This window comes from Pomacea canaliculata, linkage group LG2 (genome assembly GCF_003073045.1).
Source record: "Pomacea canaliculata isolate SZHN2017 linkage group LG2, ASM307304v1, whole genome shotgun sequence".
Lineage (NCBI taxonomy): Eukaryota > Metazoa > Mollusca > Gastropoda > Architaenioglossa > Ampullariidae > Pomacea > Pomacea canaliculata.
In genome coordinates this window covers 7,390,769-7,407,516 of record NC_037591.1, presented here as the reverse complement: position 1 = coordinate 7,407,516, position 16,748 = coordinate 7,390,769, and the positions used below count along the sequence as shown (strand labels likewise).

At 43.0% G+C, this 16,748-nt stretch overlaps 1 protein-coding gene across 3 annotated transcripts in view; it reads right to left on the bottom strand.

Annotated features, from left to right (window-relative positions):
* LOC112557365 (homeotic protein antennapedia-like) overlaps positions 1-16,748 on the bottom strand; it is a 55,853-nt gene that overhangs the window by 20,305 nt on the left and 18,800 nt on the right. The window contains exon 1 of one of the 3 annotated variants that reach the window (XM_025227172.1): positions 150-1,124. The exons of the other annotated variants lie outside the window; for them this stretch is intronic. The gene's annotated coding sequence lies outside the window, so the exon portion shown is untranslated. Of the gene's footprint in view, positions 1-149; positions 1,125-16,748 lie in introns of those variants that run through there. 3 annotated transcript variants of the gene reach the window in all.

Below are 16,748 nucleotides of genomic sequence, written 5' to 3'. Positions count from 1 at the left end.
GAAATAATAACAATAAAACATCACCGCAAGTACAGGAAGGGAAGGAAGAGAAGAATGGTGGTATAAAGATGAGGTTTGAGAGCCAGTTTAGTGCCCTGCTCATAAAAGACACTTTGTGGAAGCTTTATAGGGTTTGCACTTGACATTACCTGCTGCAGACTCGCATCCCGCTCGGTGGCCATCCATCTGTCACACCCACACAGCCCAGGCGCCTCCACTCCACAAACTGCTGCTTTTAAAAAAATTAATTAAAAGTAATCCTCGCACCTTATCGATGATAATGATGTTTCCTCGTCGCTACGCTCCAAAGGTGGTGGAAGCCCGCGGAGGTGCGATATCTGTGATGGAGGGAAGGAAACACATTTCGATGGATAGACACAGCAGGCTTCCTCCGCACAGGTAAAGTCTCTGTCCCACCGACAGAGCGAAAGCTGGCACCCGCAGGTGTGCATCGACTGTGCAGGCGGCGTTGGCCGCCCCTCCTACCCACTCACCCCCACTACCTACCTCCCAACCCTGGGTATAAAATTAAAAAAATGCCGTTATAGCCGCCCGGCGTGCGAGCCTTGCCGCAATTATCAGTGATGTGACGTAGGCTATTGGAAGAGGGAGGGACTTTGGTGGGAGAGGGAGGTGAGTAGATTGGCTGGGTTTCTGTTTCCTGATGGCCCTGTCGGTTCGTATCTTACTGTCCGTGATGGTAGTAGTGGTGTAAGCGATCTGACCTTGAGCCAGCTGCTATCAGTCGGAGGGAGAGGAGGAGGAGGGGGAAAGGAGGAGAAACTGAGACTAGTCGCTTCTATTTCCTTGATTAGCTCCCTTCTTATGTGTCCCTCCCACACACACACACAAACATTTTTTAACATTATGTGGTCAGCTACTTTATAGAAGCCTGTCCATATCTTGACATTATTCATCATTCAGCTATTTTCATATAAGTAAATCCATTTTTCGACAATAATTTGCGATGTGAGTATTCGGTAATCGACCTTCATCTAATGTCAGTCCGTTTGTTGACGACCTTATTTCATCATCTATAAGAATGATGACTTTTTTAAAGTCTACAAGGTGGTTCACATAAGTCATTTTATCAAGGAAATCCTTTGTAGCACTAAACAGAGAATTAAAAAAGATGAGATAGAAACAGGAGATAAACAGAGAAGGAGTGAATTAAAGAACGCAAGGGGGAGGACAATAACAGGAAATGAAAGAGAAAAACTAAGAGGGGAGGGGTAATGACTGAGAAAGGAAGAGGAAAGGCATGATGAGAGGAAGAGAAAGGATGTGACTGGCGGAGGTACAGAGTGGTCCGTGCACACACACACATACACGCTCTCCTGCGCACGAGTAGCCAAGACTCGGCAGCTGAGACGAGCGGGAGGCAGGGCGGGTGCGAGATTCAAAGGCAGGAGACAGTAATTAATCCCCGCTAGCATCTCGGCCGCAAACCGATCTGACCCGGCGCACTGTCGTAAACGTCGGACCAATGATGACGTCTGCCTCGACGTGCACCAGTCCCCCTGGCCCCCGCCACACCCGGAACGTCACACGTCGCGCTGCAGACAAGACTGTAAACGTCACAGCGCGTGCGCCCAACGTCCACAAAAGCCGCGCGGCCCCGGCAAGAGCACCCCCATTAACGACAACTCTCGCAAGGTCGGACTCAGGCTGCCCGAGTCCTCCCTCCTCCCCTTCCATGCTCTGGCTCTTTGCTGGAAGACGTTCAGGTACAGCCGTCACGTGGTCCTGTGGGAGACGGACCTGCGACCCCATCGGCAAGCCCTCGGCTCTCTTCTTTCTTACTGCCAACACCTTAAAAAACTTTTATAATTAAATTATGCTTTCCGTCGGCAGTGAAATTGCATGGGAAACAATGTATTACCCTAGAAAATAAAAACTGCATTTAAAAGACGATATTAAAAAATATTACAAAAATATTATAAAGATGATAAGACGAACCCATCTGAGTCTTACAATAAAAAATTAATAATAATAAAATATAAAAATAATTCGCAGGTCTATAATGATTCATATCACCCACCTCATTCATATGAACTCACAGCCTCATCCTCACATCTCTCTTCCTCCCCTCACTCCTTTACCTTCCCCATCCCTCTACGGCACCGTCAGTGTTCCTGTGCGACACGTGTTCCAGTGCTCCTCGTGAGTGCTCTGTGTTCCTCCGATGTGTTTTACCGCTCACCGATAGATCCCCCACGGTCACACGTGATAACAACGGTAATGAATGTTATGATGTAGGTGCATGACCTGTATATCGATATAGTCTTGATGAATAAACGAGGGCGTCAGCGAGAAACGACAAGCGCTAGTCTTGACTTCGATTGAAGAGTTTTATTTGTTTATTATATTTTTTTTTCTTTCCATGCCTTTCGAGCAACAACCCACACCCACCTCCCTAAATCATCCTTTCATGAGCACATGTACACGAAAAATTTTTAAATTGTCTAGAAACAGCTTAAAATCTTTTCGTTTGTCTTCTTTTGTTTCAGAAGAGAATAAGAAGGTGTTTTGTTCGTCCTTTGTACGTTACTCAACAGGTCTTCGAATCCGCGTCACTCGGCAGGTGAAAATTCACTCTGGAATGTTTAGCTCAACACTTTCTTCAACTTGATTCTCAGGAGGAGTCGACGAGGTGTAAAGAATTTACCCCTCAAAAACACAGATTTTCATTGCAGAACAAAACCCTCGGTTGGCTGGTTCATTTGTTACGAAATCTCTTACAACAGAGTTGATTTTGAACTGTGAGAAAGAGAGCAGTGAAGGAAAAAAAAAACTGATTTGACCAGAGAAAACAATCCGACGATTTGCCTCGGGGGAAAAGATGCCATGCCACGGAGACTGGACGAATCTGAATGTGTTTTACAACTCCGCCATCGGGATGCCACGAATTCCCGTAAAAGATTGACATGGAAGAAAATAGAGGTTTATTCTGTCCGAAGTTTGTCTCTGTCGTCTACGAAGAAAAAAATTAAATCAAATAAAAAAAAAATTTCTTTTCACGGCTGTTAAGTTTGCTTTATAACTCTAACATAATTATTAACATCATACATCTTCATTTTCCGCGAAATACAATGGATGTTGAGCAGATGACAACACTGGCGTAGATAGGTGTCAAGTTAAGCAATACGACTGCACCATAGTTTGCTTTCTCACACACACCTCTACAGTCTGACATGATATGATGATAAATGTTTGGCATGAAATATGGCGTCCAGCTCCCTATCCCCCAGAATGCTTCACACCCAGACCGGAAGTGTCAGGCATTTGTCGCAGTCCGTTACGTCATCGTCGGTTGGACATGTTTGCTTTCTTGTATGTGTGTTTTGTTTGTGGACACAGCTTTTAATTATGAAAGGGGTTGATGGCGTGGGGCTCATATTAGGTGTTCACCACCTGTTAAGTTATCACACTTTTCCACATTAAACCAGTGGAGGGAGAAGGGGAAGACTGACTTTTACGCCGAACAACTAAGACTATAACACAACAAAGCACTCAGCCTTGTAAACACAGTAAACAAAAACTTTAAACTGATAACCTGTTTCCAGCATTTGGTTCACTTTGAATAAAGTCCTCTTTGTCTTCAAGACTGTCAACCATGTATTTTTCACCTTCCTTATCTTCACCAATCATTGGACATTCATGAAAGTTTGTACTCCCTACCTCTGTCTTCCTACCCCTCCCCATCTACCACCCCACTCCACACTCCCAAACCCTCCCACCGCTTCCGTTCCGTTCCCTGCTGATACCAATCTGTCGAAGCCATAACTCAAAGTTAGTTTGCGGTTCTACAGATACCTCTGTCACCCATAGCAACGACCGAAGGGATTCCTCCGAGAAACGGTACGACTAATGTTTCAACCTCTGCCCCTCATCCTCCGAGGCTGTGTGTTTCTGCTGCTGTCTGTGGCGGTTCCAGACTCGGGGTGGCTGTGAACGTGTGAGCTTCGTCGTCCCCAAGTTTTGTTTGATGCCAGCGTGGTGGCTGCCTGCCTGGCAGGCCCTGTCGATCTGTTTGACAGGCGGGAGGAAGATAGCCAGTTAAGCTCGCGACAGCCAGAGTTACCCCCGCCGTAAATTTCTCCCGTCATGCCTCGACGTGAATAAATCAGCGCAAGGGAGGCAACTGCCCTGCTGCGCCCATCGGTTACGCAAGCTGAGAGAGTAGCAGAGCATGGCTTCGGAACTGAAATAAAGACGTTAAACTGTAACTTGAAGATGTCCATCCATTGAAAGCTGTAAGTGCTGAAGGCTGTTATAATACAATATAAACTCTTGTCATAAGATGATGATTCCACTCTGAAAGGACTTATCCTATTAGGAATTTCCATGGGACTGCAGAGTAGGGGTTAAGGGGGAGCAGAGTAGGGGTTAAGGGGGAGAGGTGCTGGAAGAAGACTAATAAATGAACCCAAACCTCCATCTGCTGATTTTCATCGATAAGTCTACAGGAAACCACAACAAAAAGGTGTGACAAACAAACAAACAGTCATAAAAATAAATAAATAAAATAAAAACAGTAAATATATTGCAGCTTCGTGAAATAATCATGTGTAGGCGTGTGTGTGTGTGATATTGTGTATTGTGAGAGAGAACAAGAGAGAGAAGGACGTTTCCTAGGATCAGACGATGAAACAAAGGGAGCTCACCGGAAATTGATTTGTGTTTATGGGACTTCTCGCCGAGTCGGCTTGGCGACTGGTGTTGTCGGACAGAGTGCTGTCACACGGCGCCCGTAAATCACGTGACGGGGCTGATGGGTCTGGTTAATTGTCTCCCTTGATTCTCAGCCACGATGTCAGGAACCTTCAGCAACAGTAATGGAGTCGAGCGCGTCCTCCCCAAGATGGCAACATCGCCACCGCATCGTCGTCAATGTGGACGCCGTCATCTCTTCTCACTCGCATCATCATTATCATCATCTCAATGTTGGTCAAAGCCATATGTGCCCATAATTTACTAATATACCCACATATTCGACGATGTGCTCGAAGTGTCAGACATTTTCAAACAGTATACGCGAAACATCGGATAACAGATGGTCCAAAGAAAACAAACGAGAGAGAGAGAGGAAAAATGTGGGAGGAAGAAAGAAATATGAAGAAAGAGCGATGACTAATCGAGAAGCCAGGTGAGTGACGGTAAACAGACGTCCTCACAGGTGATTCCATAAATCCCAGTGTTGTCGGCTGGGACCCCGGCAGCGAGGTGGGGGAAGGGAGGAACAAAGATGACATGTAATCGGTCCTGTCGTCTTTCTTACTTCTGCCACACGCGCGTCCTGGGCTGCAGCAACTTAGCATACCACGTGCCACGTACGCTTCGCCAACGACAACATCACGTGACGTGGACGTCAGTCCCCATCCGGGGAGGCAGCGCGATTGCCTCCTCTTTAGTCGCTGGCACGAAATGACTTTTGTCAGCTGCAACTGCTCTGCGCGTGGCCAAGTAGTTTCGGACTCGGCAGTGAAAACAGCTTATAAACATTTGCGATTTATGTTGCGGGCAAAGGGAATGCGGCTGCCATGATGGCGGAGAGAGAGTAGCGGCCCCTTCTGACGCTCTCTCCCCAGGCGGCGCTGGGTGTCTCTGACGTTTTGCACGTGTGGAGCTTTCTTCTTGAACTCAGATTTCTTCGCGGAGCGCACAGCTCCTCTTTTTTAATTTTGGAACGGTGGGGGATGAGGCTCAGTCATCTGTCACCTACTGCCGCTGTCTGACCACCTGCTTCTCTAAAATATCTTCAATTTTGGGACATATTTTGCAAACGCTCCTCCTCCTCTTCCCCATCCTCCTCCTCCTCCTCCTCCTCCTCATCATCATCACGTTGTTTTTCATTTCTCTTTTTGCTATGGTCAAATGGAAGAGAAGAAAAAAGAAAAATAAATCGGATCAATTTCTCCTTACTACATTTCTTGAATTTTATGATATAGTGATGTGAAATGACGGGTACAACACAACAATCAATATAACTGCCATCTGTGCACATATATGTATATTTCAGAGAGAGAGAGATGGGGAGAGAGATTTATGATATAAAAATTATAAACGATAGTCAATGAATTTGTAAGACGCATTTGGAGTCGACTGGTAATGTCTGCTCCTCGGACCGGTATGAAAGGCTCCTTGAGCCCATCTTGACTGGTGATGAGTCACTTTATAGACAAACATATTAATATTTCCATGCCAGAGCAAACAGAAGCAGTATGTCAACTCTTTCGACTTATGTGATAAATAACATATTAAATAATCCATATTGAGGTTGTGGTTTCCAAGAAGAAAGAGATATATATATATGACCGTTTTCAATAAAAATTTATTTTTTAAAAAAATGATCACTTTATAAATAAAACATCAGCTCATTTTCCTGCAATTAATTTACCATCTTATATCAGTCTAAATATTAATACCTTTCTGTGAGCATAATCTTTCACCTGGCCAAAACACTAAAATGCTGCTGATACATACCTACATCAACACGTTTCCTGTGGTTGGACTCCATTTCTCTTTTTAAAAATTTGTCTTGTTATATAATACAGGTGACAAGTATAATCCCAACAATTTTCTTTGTCCTGAGAAATTCTTTTGTATGTGTAAGGATATTTAAGGTTCTGACAGTCTGGATTTTCAAACGTGACGACAGGCTTTTCCTCACTGACCTCTTCTTTTATTTATTTTTTTCCTTCTAACATTACTTTTCCTCTCTAATATTTTATGTTAATATAATAAGTATAATACACTAGGAAGAGACAGACAGTGTGTCTGTGGTGTGTGAGTGAGATATATATATATAAATGTAGAAGACGGAAGAGTGTCTTTCATAAAATGTTAGCAAAGCTTAGCGTGGTACTTAATTTTTGCATTTATATATGAATTTTCACAAGCTACTTGGCCATCGTAATACTGTATAATCTTGGTAAATGGCGAGTTGTCTCCACATTCCGTCGCGGAGTGCTCTCCCCTCTTTATTTTCTTCCTGCGCGACTTCCTCCCTCTATAATTTTCATAATTATTTTCTTCCCGGCGGGAAGGTATGCTGCTCACCCACACACACAAAGAAGCATGCACACTCGTGAACATGCAGATGAATATACGCGCGTGCGCGCACACACACACACCAGCTGTTGCCTGTATGTCTTGCACAACTCCTAGGATCACTAATAAATGATCAATGGCAAGGTGACGTCCACCCAGGGACATGTGACGTATGATCGATGGCACGTGCAACACTGAGGTGTTACGTGTCAACGGAGCCTCGGAAAAGCATGATTTACGAGCGGTCAGTTGCGGACAAGTTATAGTCAGCTCAGCCTGCTGCCTCAACGCTAATCCGGATTACACGGCATTAAAACGCAGACATCGATAGTAATTAAATTAGAAATCACTTTACACCATAGCTCGGCGCAGGTCTGAAATCGGCTTTGCATTGTAACAAACCACAGTGTTACATAACAGACTATGGGCAACTTTGTAAGAAGATTTAGACTGGAGTTCGGAACGAGGAAGACGTAGTCGTCTTCTGGTCATTGAAGGGGATACGTGAAAAGAACGTAGTCAACAAACTAAACAGCTGCTGCACAGTGCACACACACACACAGACACAGACATATTGTTTCACCCGGTAGACGAGGTAGCGTAACGTCCATGACTTACTCCAGCACGTGGTCACGTAGTCTGACCGTAATAGAGACGTAGTAGTACACAATGGCCTGCCCACCCCAGCACGTGGTCACGTGGTCTGACCGTGATAGAGACGTAGTAGGACTCAATGGCCTGCCCACCCCACGTAGTCGCGCAGCCATGAATCATGAAATCATTGAACGCCACCCACCACTGCCTTGACGTCTGCGGTGAACCTCTTGGTGCAGGAATTTGTGCCGAACACATTCGCCCTCATCACCAGACCTACTCCATAAATCTGTGAGGTGGATGATCCATCGTAGATTCGAGAGGCTGCCGCCACATCGTCCATTTTTTTGTTTGGGGTGGGTGGAGTGGAAGGGAGTCATATATTTCGACTTCAGACTATCTGCCCGATGTACGGTTGTCAGATATGATCTGCCATGCTTGTTTCTGTACAAATTTATTGCCTAACGGGATACGAAATTATGACGGCGACAAAGGTTTTCCATGGCAACCTCTAATCACGTGCAAAATAATTTATAATCGGAGGTACATGTATTAACAAGAGAGAAAAACTACAACGTTTAATACGACATATGATGAAGAAACCCATCAAACGGACAAGAATGAGGAATACAAAAGAAGGAAGACGAAAAAAAAAAAAAGAAACACTTGCAAAGAAAATTAAGTCACACAAAAAGGTATACGAGCAGGATGGGACAAAAGAAGTAAAACATAGCAGGAAAAGAAAGTTGCAAAAAAGGTATTTAAAAGAAAGTACAAAATTTAATCAAACGTCAGTCAAAAAAGGAAAAGTATTTAAAAGGTAGTAAGTAAAGAATGTACATAAGGTCTTTAAAATGAAGTAAGAAAATGAACGCAGAAAAAGGTATTAAGAAAAGAAAAACACAAAAATTGAAATGGTTTTAGAAAAAAGTTTAAAAAAGTATTAAAATGTTATAGGAAGGGATACAAAAAGGTATTTAAAAGTGAGCAAGAAAAAGAATATACTAATAAGACCTTTAAAAAGTAGTAGGAAAACGGTGTACTAAAGGTTACGAAAGAAGAAAGACACAAAAAGATATTTTAAAAGGTTGTAATAAAAAGAAACCTCTAACCAAAAAAAAAAAAAAAAAAAAATGAAGATCAAGAAGATAACAAACAGATGAGGAAAAAGAAAACTGTAAAGAATGCCGGAAGAAGAAAGTATAAAAAAGAAAAGAAAATGAAAGATAGAGTAATTGGTCCTAAGCATGTCGCAACAACAAACCGTCAAAACTTTCATCAGACAGACGATCATGCACAAAATGACAAGAGTGTAGTAGTGATAACCATACGAAGGACAGACTTTACAACAGACTCGACAAAAGACACACACAGAAGTCAGAATGCACACGACCATCTAGAAAAGTTAATGCACATCCTGACAACAACGGCGACAAAGTTAACACAGAGAAAGGCAGCTGTCCGTTGATAACAACACACAACAAAATACAAGACACAAGGATCGTGTTGTTTGGAAGAAATCATTTCAACTCACTAGCCTACCACCATCAGCAAATTTATCTCCGCCATGGGATGCAGGGATTATTTAACTATCTTTGGCACGAGCGCTTGGGCCCAGACTGTTTTACGAAACAATGAGAATTAATTTACTGATCTTGTTTAACTTCCAGCCACCATATATAAACTTGTGCAAAATGGTGATAACAGCTCACTCTCTCTCTCCCTCATCCCTTTGCCCCGGCACTGAGCACACATGAAATCATTGACAAAAATTGTGTTCTGGACTTAGCTGCCATCATGATGCTTCCTTTCCAGCTGTATGGACAGTTGATGATTTTGCCATTTTGCTTCACCACAAACTCTCACTGTATACTGTTTTTTTAAAAATAAATTCAGGAGATATTGTGGTCCAAAAGAACAAGGAGAGAATACAAACCGAGACTGAGGTAGAAATACAACTAATGCACAACTCCTCCTGTTCCAAATGTTCTTTTGTTCCAGATATTTACACTTCGATGCACGCAAGTTGTCCAAAACAGCGTTTGTCATCAGAGTTATCATCGAACAGACATCGAAACAGCGTTTAAGGGGGCAGTCGGAGGCGTGTTATCATCCTCGCACACCAGGAAACCGCAATCGGGGGACAGACTTCGCGATGAACATTATCGGAGGCAGTGTGGCTGACATGTAGCCCCTCCGCGACCTCATCTTGTGGGTTTTGGACACACACCAGTTCCTCCCACCTTTACTTGCGAGGCATCTACTAATGTGTCGTTATCATGTCTACCGAGTGTGTGTTCGTCCTGATAATTTCTGCTTCGCCTGATGCTGTTTCTCCCCAAAACATCTCCACCCGTAAGGATTCACAAAAATTCCTACCTGTATATCAGCAAACAAAACTTAAATACGGATTATGTTTGACATGCTTCAACTTATGTTAGTTGTGGCTTATAGAGGTTCAGTTCAGCGTGTGAAAAGAAAGCATCATAATCCTGCAGCTAAATATAAAGATAAAATGTTTCTTGACAACCTAGTGTATATACATGTAACACAAAAAACCCCAAAAGGAAAGAGGAAAGAAAGAAGCAAAAAGAAAAAAAGAAAACAAAAAAGAATGAAAGAAAGAAAGAAACAAACAAAACAAACAAACAAAAAGAAAAAAGGAACAAAGGAACAAAGAAAAAAAGAAGAAATAAAAATAATGGAAAAGAACGAAGGAAAGAAATATAAAGAAAGAAAAAAATGAATGAAAGAAATAAAAGCTTGAGAGAAAAGCAGACGAAGAAGCCATTCCATTCTTAGCGATCAATGAAATGAAAAATGAAGGATGTCTGCCTTTCCTCAAATTGCAGATAACATTGCAGGGTGCGTGTAGCAATCTCCGCTGTGCTGTCCTCTTTCGATTGCAGGAGAAGCAGATTTATTTATGTTCACCATCCGCCCTGATCCCCCCTTCTCCCTTCCACCACTCTACCACACCCACCGGCCGTGCGGCCATATTATTTCTTCCGATCTGTATTATCATCAGCTAAAGCACTCTCCCAGTCCTCTCCCTCCTGTCCCCCTTCCTCTCCTCATGTCACGACTACGTGGCATCCATGATAGCTAGAAGGTTGGATAGTTCTCAGAATGGTCTAGAACCACTTTTGGCTTTGTTAACAGGTCCGGGGGAGTTTCTTAGAGTGTGGTCGAGTGTAGTGAGGATGGAGGTAGTGTGTGGGGTGTGTTCGGATCCTGAGAGATGTAGGTGCATGAAGTCATCTTCCATTATCGACAACCTGTGACTGGGTAACCTCCTTCTCGCCGACCACGATCGGATGCTTGATTTATCACGGTCAGAAGTGGATACCTGATTTGCCATAGAAGTGGATACCTGATTCGTAATGATTAGAAGTGAATACCTCATTTATCATGGTCAGAAGTGGATACCTGTCTTATTCTGGTTCAAATGGGATGGATTTATTAGAAAAATCAAAAGGCGGCGGACGGAGAAAATTGTTTCGCCTTCCACACACTTCTTTTAGGCACGGTAAACCACTCACAATGCTTTGTCCTACCTATCGAAAGACAATTACACCTTTATACCTACCCTGTCTTGGACAGCAGCACCTGTCGGTAGCCTGTCCTTACTGTCAAAAGAACCATTGGAATCCACCCGAGACATCTCCCATGTCTTCACCCACAAACGAAAGGAAATCTGACTTACAAGTCTGACGTGGTGTAGGTGGGTGAGACGTCAGACTTTCTATTAATTGCCATCCAATCCCGGTGAAAGGTTCGGCGCGCCCACTTAAGCCCGGCCCGTCTTTTCTCAAGTCTGCTAATCTCCCCACACTTTCCGCCACCCACCCTCCCACCGCCACGTGACCAATCTGCTCGACACCAGCAGGCCATCAGGCGATGAAGGGAGAGAATTATGGGCGGATTATTTCATTTTGATGAGAAAACGGTCATTCATCTTTCATCATTAAACCATCGCCTTCGCAGCATACCAAAGATATGGAAGAAATGAAGGAAATTTGATATTAGATTACGCGAGGGTGGTGCAGCCAGAGAGGGAGCGCCAGATCACGTGACAATTTGCAGCTGAAAAATGGCGCAAACCACAAATGGGTAGGCAGGGTAGTCTAAAGAAATCCCTTCCAAAAGGATAGCAGGGCATGAAATATTACGGTTTGTCTCGTGTTGGCGCCAAACCGAATCAAGCCGGGTGCTGAAACTAAAAGTTTCGGTCGGCGTTGTAGAACAGGAGAGGTTGATTCTCCTATTAGCAGGCACTTTAGAGAGCGTCGAGCTCTGGATAAATTTGATAAACAAATTACCAGTTTATGTTATCTGAAACTGCATGGCATTGTATAACAGAAGCTGTCAATAGGTAAAAAAGTGTTATTCAGATGATTATTCAACGGCTTGAATCATGTCCAACTGCTAAATTTCCAGTCGTGCAATCACCAGTCGTAATAAAACAATCATATTCACAATCTGTCTTCTAGATGATAGCTACATTGGTGTGGTGAGGGAGCTTGTGTGGTCCAGTGCTATGAAGGGCTATGATGACTGGAGCCAAGAGGTCCTGGGAAGACCATCCAAGGTAGACAGGCCTAAGGTGAGGGGCCAGACAAGGATGATGATGATGATGATGATGATGATGATGATGATGATGATGATGATGATGATGATGAGGAGGAGGAGGAGGAGGAGGAGGAGGAGGAGGAGGAGGAGGAGGAGGAGGATAGGATGATGGAACCTGAACTGATATACAGCTTCAAGAGACCTTTCACTTTAGCCCTATTTTCTGTCTTCATGTTCTGTAGACTGCGAATCTCGTCTGTTACCTTTCTTTACCTACCGCTCTCTTTCTCGGAAGCCTCCAAGACACTCGCCTGTCTTCACTGCGATGCATCAACTTACAGACCGCTATCTCACTCTATTCAGTCTGTTCGTGTTCCCTTTTCTCTGTACCCTGCATCCAACGGCAGAAAGGGCGGCACTCGCTCTTTGTCCTCCTCAGGCTCCCCTGTTTGGATTTCTCTACCCCTTTCTCTTCAAAGTGATTCTCCGCTCGAAGGTTTCAACAACTGGATTCAAACCACACCTCCTTAAGAATGACATAACCAAGCGTTCAGCTCCGCTGACTCTTCAGATCTTCTTGCACGCGCTTTTCAGAACATCGACTTGACGATTACTATTACGATCCCTAATGAGCAATCACAATGTCATTACTTACTTTTTCTCTCTCTATTTTATTTTGAAGTGGTATATTGTAAATGTCTAAATAATTTTTTAAATCTCTACAAATTCCATCACCATCATCATCATCATCATCATCATCCTCATCATAGTCGTCGTCGTCGTCGTCATCATCATCCACTAGGTACGTGAATATCTATTCCAGCATAGATGTGTGGGTTAGTGCATGTGTATGCGTCTGCATGTACATGAACGCGTGCGTGCGCGTGCATTCATCTGCTCGCCACAGCTGCGCCGTAATCCTCGCTTCCAGCAAGAAATATTGTAGTCAGAAACTAAATCCCTCTATCACCACCCACCCACCTCACACCCCACACTCGTTTTCGTTACAAATCGCAGAAGTGTGCAGTAAAGTATCTCCCTCAAAAGGACAGCCCGCTTAGTCACGCGATAAGTAACCCAGCACTTAATCACGTGTGAAGGAAACGGTCGTGGAGCGCGCTAAAGTAGGACAGGTATGCTAAAGTGGGCATCAGGGTGAAGCGCTCATGACATGTGACAAGAACTGTAGCGGATGGGGTCTGGAGTGCGCTGGGAACCTGTCTCCGCCACCCACACACATACATATTAGTGAAGAGGAATGAGGAAGAGCCGTGTGTTGTGTTGGCTGAAAAGTTTCTTCTTAGAGGGATTATTACACTGCACACAGACGTCCATGCACTTCTAGGCAATGAATCTCGAAAACGCATTCGTCTTCCATCACGAGCTTTGACATGCGCAAACGTCTTTCGGCAAGATGACACACAAGCGAGGACATGCATCTTATAAGTACACTGATGTCCACAAGGAGTAAAGGCATGACAACTAGCTAACAGAACTTAGTGTTTAAATATTTAGAAGAATTGATCCGTGACAAAGTCGCTATCTTATCCATCTTATCCCGATCTATATATTTATGAAGTAGAGAGAAAAAGTTACCCAACGACATAAAGCAGTCACGTTCTGCATAAGAACATTTTCAGACACGAAAGACTGTGCAAACGATGGTAAGGATATGTCGAGCTCCATTATAACTTGTAATGTAAAAAGTTGGTATTGATCGTCACGGCGCCATATTCTTACTTCATTTTAAGACCTGCAAGTTGTGGAACTAAGGTCTGGAAGTGATTTTCTCTACAAAAAGGGAGAAAGCGTTGCTGGAAATTAACCCTCGCACTACTGCTAAAACCTATATCTTAAAAAAAAAGTCTTTTCCTATATATATATATAGTGAGTTGTGGTAGGTCTCGTATTGTCTCGTGAATGAATGATGTCTTGTGTCTGACGTCTTGTGTGCGTCATTTGCTTTACGTCATTTGTTCCATGTCACTTGAAGCAGAAAAAGACGTCATATAGCAGTTGATCTAAAAATAGACAAGTGAGCGAGGAAAACAGCGGTATTCGCCATCTTCTTTATAAGTCTCACAGTGACATTCCTCTGAACATGTGCCTCTTCATAGATAAAGAATGAGAGAGAAATTGAAAGAAGAGAATGAGAAACATTAGAAGTGAGATATATTGAGAGAGTATAGAACAGAGATACCACATTCCGCAAGAAACTGAAAACCCATCTGTTTCTTTCAAGCCAGTCTTAAACTACCAAGAAACACTTCTGTCCATTTTTTACTTTTCCTGGTGTTTTATATATTTGTTCAGTTTTTTGTTCTTCATTTGTTCTTTTTTCTGCGCAATGAGCATTCTTCGGAATGGATACCTGCGCATTACAAATCGACATCATCATCATCATCATCATATAGAGGGCGAGACTGAGCGAGAGTGAGATATACAGAGAGAGTGTGAAAGAGAGAAATAGAGAATTAACAAAATTTTACTTGACAAGAGATTATTTTTCTTCGTAGTATTTTTATATTTTCAATGCCACATTATGGTGCCGAAATTATATCTGGAATCTGGAATCTTGAGAAAGTCTTATTAAGAAAGACAGTTTTCTTCCTCCCTTTCTTTCATCACAAGGGGTTGGACGGGGAACAGCAGGCGACTTGAATTGCCACATTATTAGTCAGTAGTTTAATTTGATATCAATTACATTATATTATCAAAATATACTATTATATTACATTACATTATTTGAGTTACGGAGCTTCAGGAGTAGTGTGGCGGATTGAAAATAAGTTAAAGATATCTTTCGACTTGTCTTCGACTATACAAGCGGTCGCTTGCGAATGAATGAAGATCACGAGAGCAGTTTGTCGAAGTTTCTGTCTTTAAGTTGACCACACCATTTCTTTCAAGAAATTTGAACAACTGAGACAGATACAAGCAACAAAATGGATGAACTGAAATATAGAAATACCATTAAAAATATATATCCTCGTGCCTTTAACACGACACTCAACAACACTCTCCTTTTCGAGCTGAATGACAAGGCCGATGAAAAATGTTGTTTGGTTTGAAAGAAAAAGTAAATAAATAAACATCCTTTATTTAAAATACCAAGCAGAACGCTTGTCTGGTTTGATCTTGAAACTGTTTCGATGTTGACATAACAATTTGAACATACAATGCCGGTTGTTTAATAATTGCTTAAATCTTGCAATCATATTTAAAAATTTTCCACTGATGAACTCCCTATTTGCATGAGCAAGGGGAGGTGTGTATATATATATATTTGTAAAGCAATATACTCATGGAAAGTTGTTACTGAAAGAAAGGTTTCTTTGTCTCATTAACTCCTACGGAACTTCAGTGAGGTGCAAGTGCAAAGTGAGCCACACATAAATATTTAGTAAACGAGATAACAGGGCACGCAGGGCAGAGGTACAATTTACAGCAAGTACCAGTTTCTTTCTCGTAATTATCTTCAACCGACAAACTATCTGTCTTCTTTCGAAGGAGACGAAAATTATCTGCAGGCGATTGTCTAGGAGCAGAAGACAAGATGTCGAAAACAAGTTGCTAAAGTCTTCTGGGTGGTCAGGACGAAGACAGGATCTGACTGTGGTAGCTACAATCCGTATACAGAATGGAGTGTTGATGGACGGATTCTCCATCTTGGTTAGAACGAGGCTGGTGGGTAAAGGTCTGTTCAAATGAGAGCTTCAAATGGAGTGTGGTTCATCGGTCACAGTCTCTGCATCAATAAACTACGTTACAACACTCAGAAAAGGTTTCCCTGTTCCACCTTTCACAGCTACTCCAGGGTTATGTCTAGTAGCTGCATGGCAAACACTTTATAGATTGAGGCTGGGGGTTGTGGTGGGAAGCTGACAGTCTAACGGTCAGAGTAAAGGCGTCCGAATTCGGTTAGACACCCTTGCATACCTTCCCTACTTGACAACATCAACGGGTACCTTCTTGGAATTTTGGGGAAGGTAAGACAGCAAGAGAATGAACTTTGACCTCACGTTTCAAGGTAAGTAACACCTCTAACACTAGACTTGCCAAAACTGTAAGACTTGCCGTTACTTTTAGGAAGGGTGGAAGAAGGAATTCTTGAAGAGCAGAGACAGGTGAACAAGTCTGGACCGGTGTTAGGAAAAGGAGGGCATGGTAGGTTCCTTGGCTCAGCTGTCACCTACAGAATGATGAGCCTGCTGTCATCGCCAGGGACTTCTCTGGCATTCTTCCTCTGATGTAAGGATCGTGGCACAAGGCTCGGTTACCGAACATGTTTCAAAAAGAAAACCGCCTTCTTTTCTTGGTAAGAACTTTTCACAGTTTCGGGGTTCTTTGTACAAAAAGCTTTGAGATGGTAGCTTCTTGATGGGATGCTGGGGTGGGAAGGGAGAGGTTATATGTCAGCGGAAGGAGGATGCACATTGTTGCGACGGGTTCGAAGCGCGGATGATGATGATGAGGTTAAGGATGGGGTTGAAGGCGGGTGATGTGCAGGAAAAGAAAGAGAAACCTAA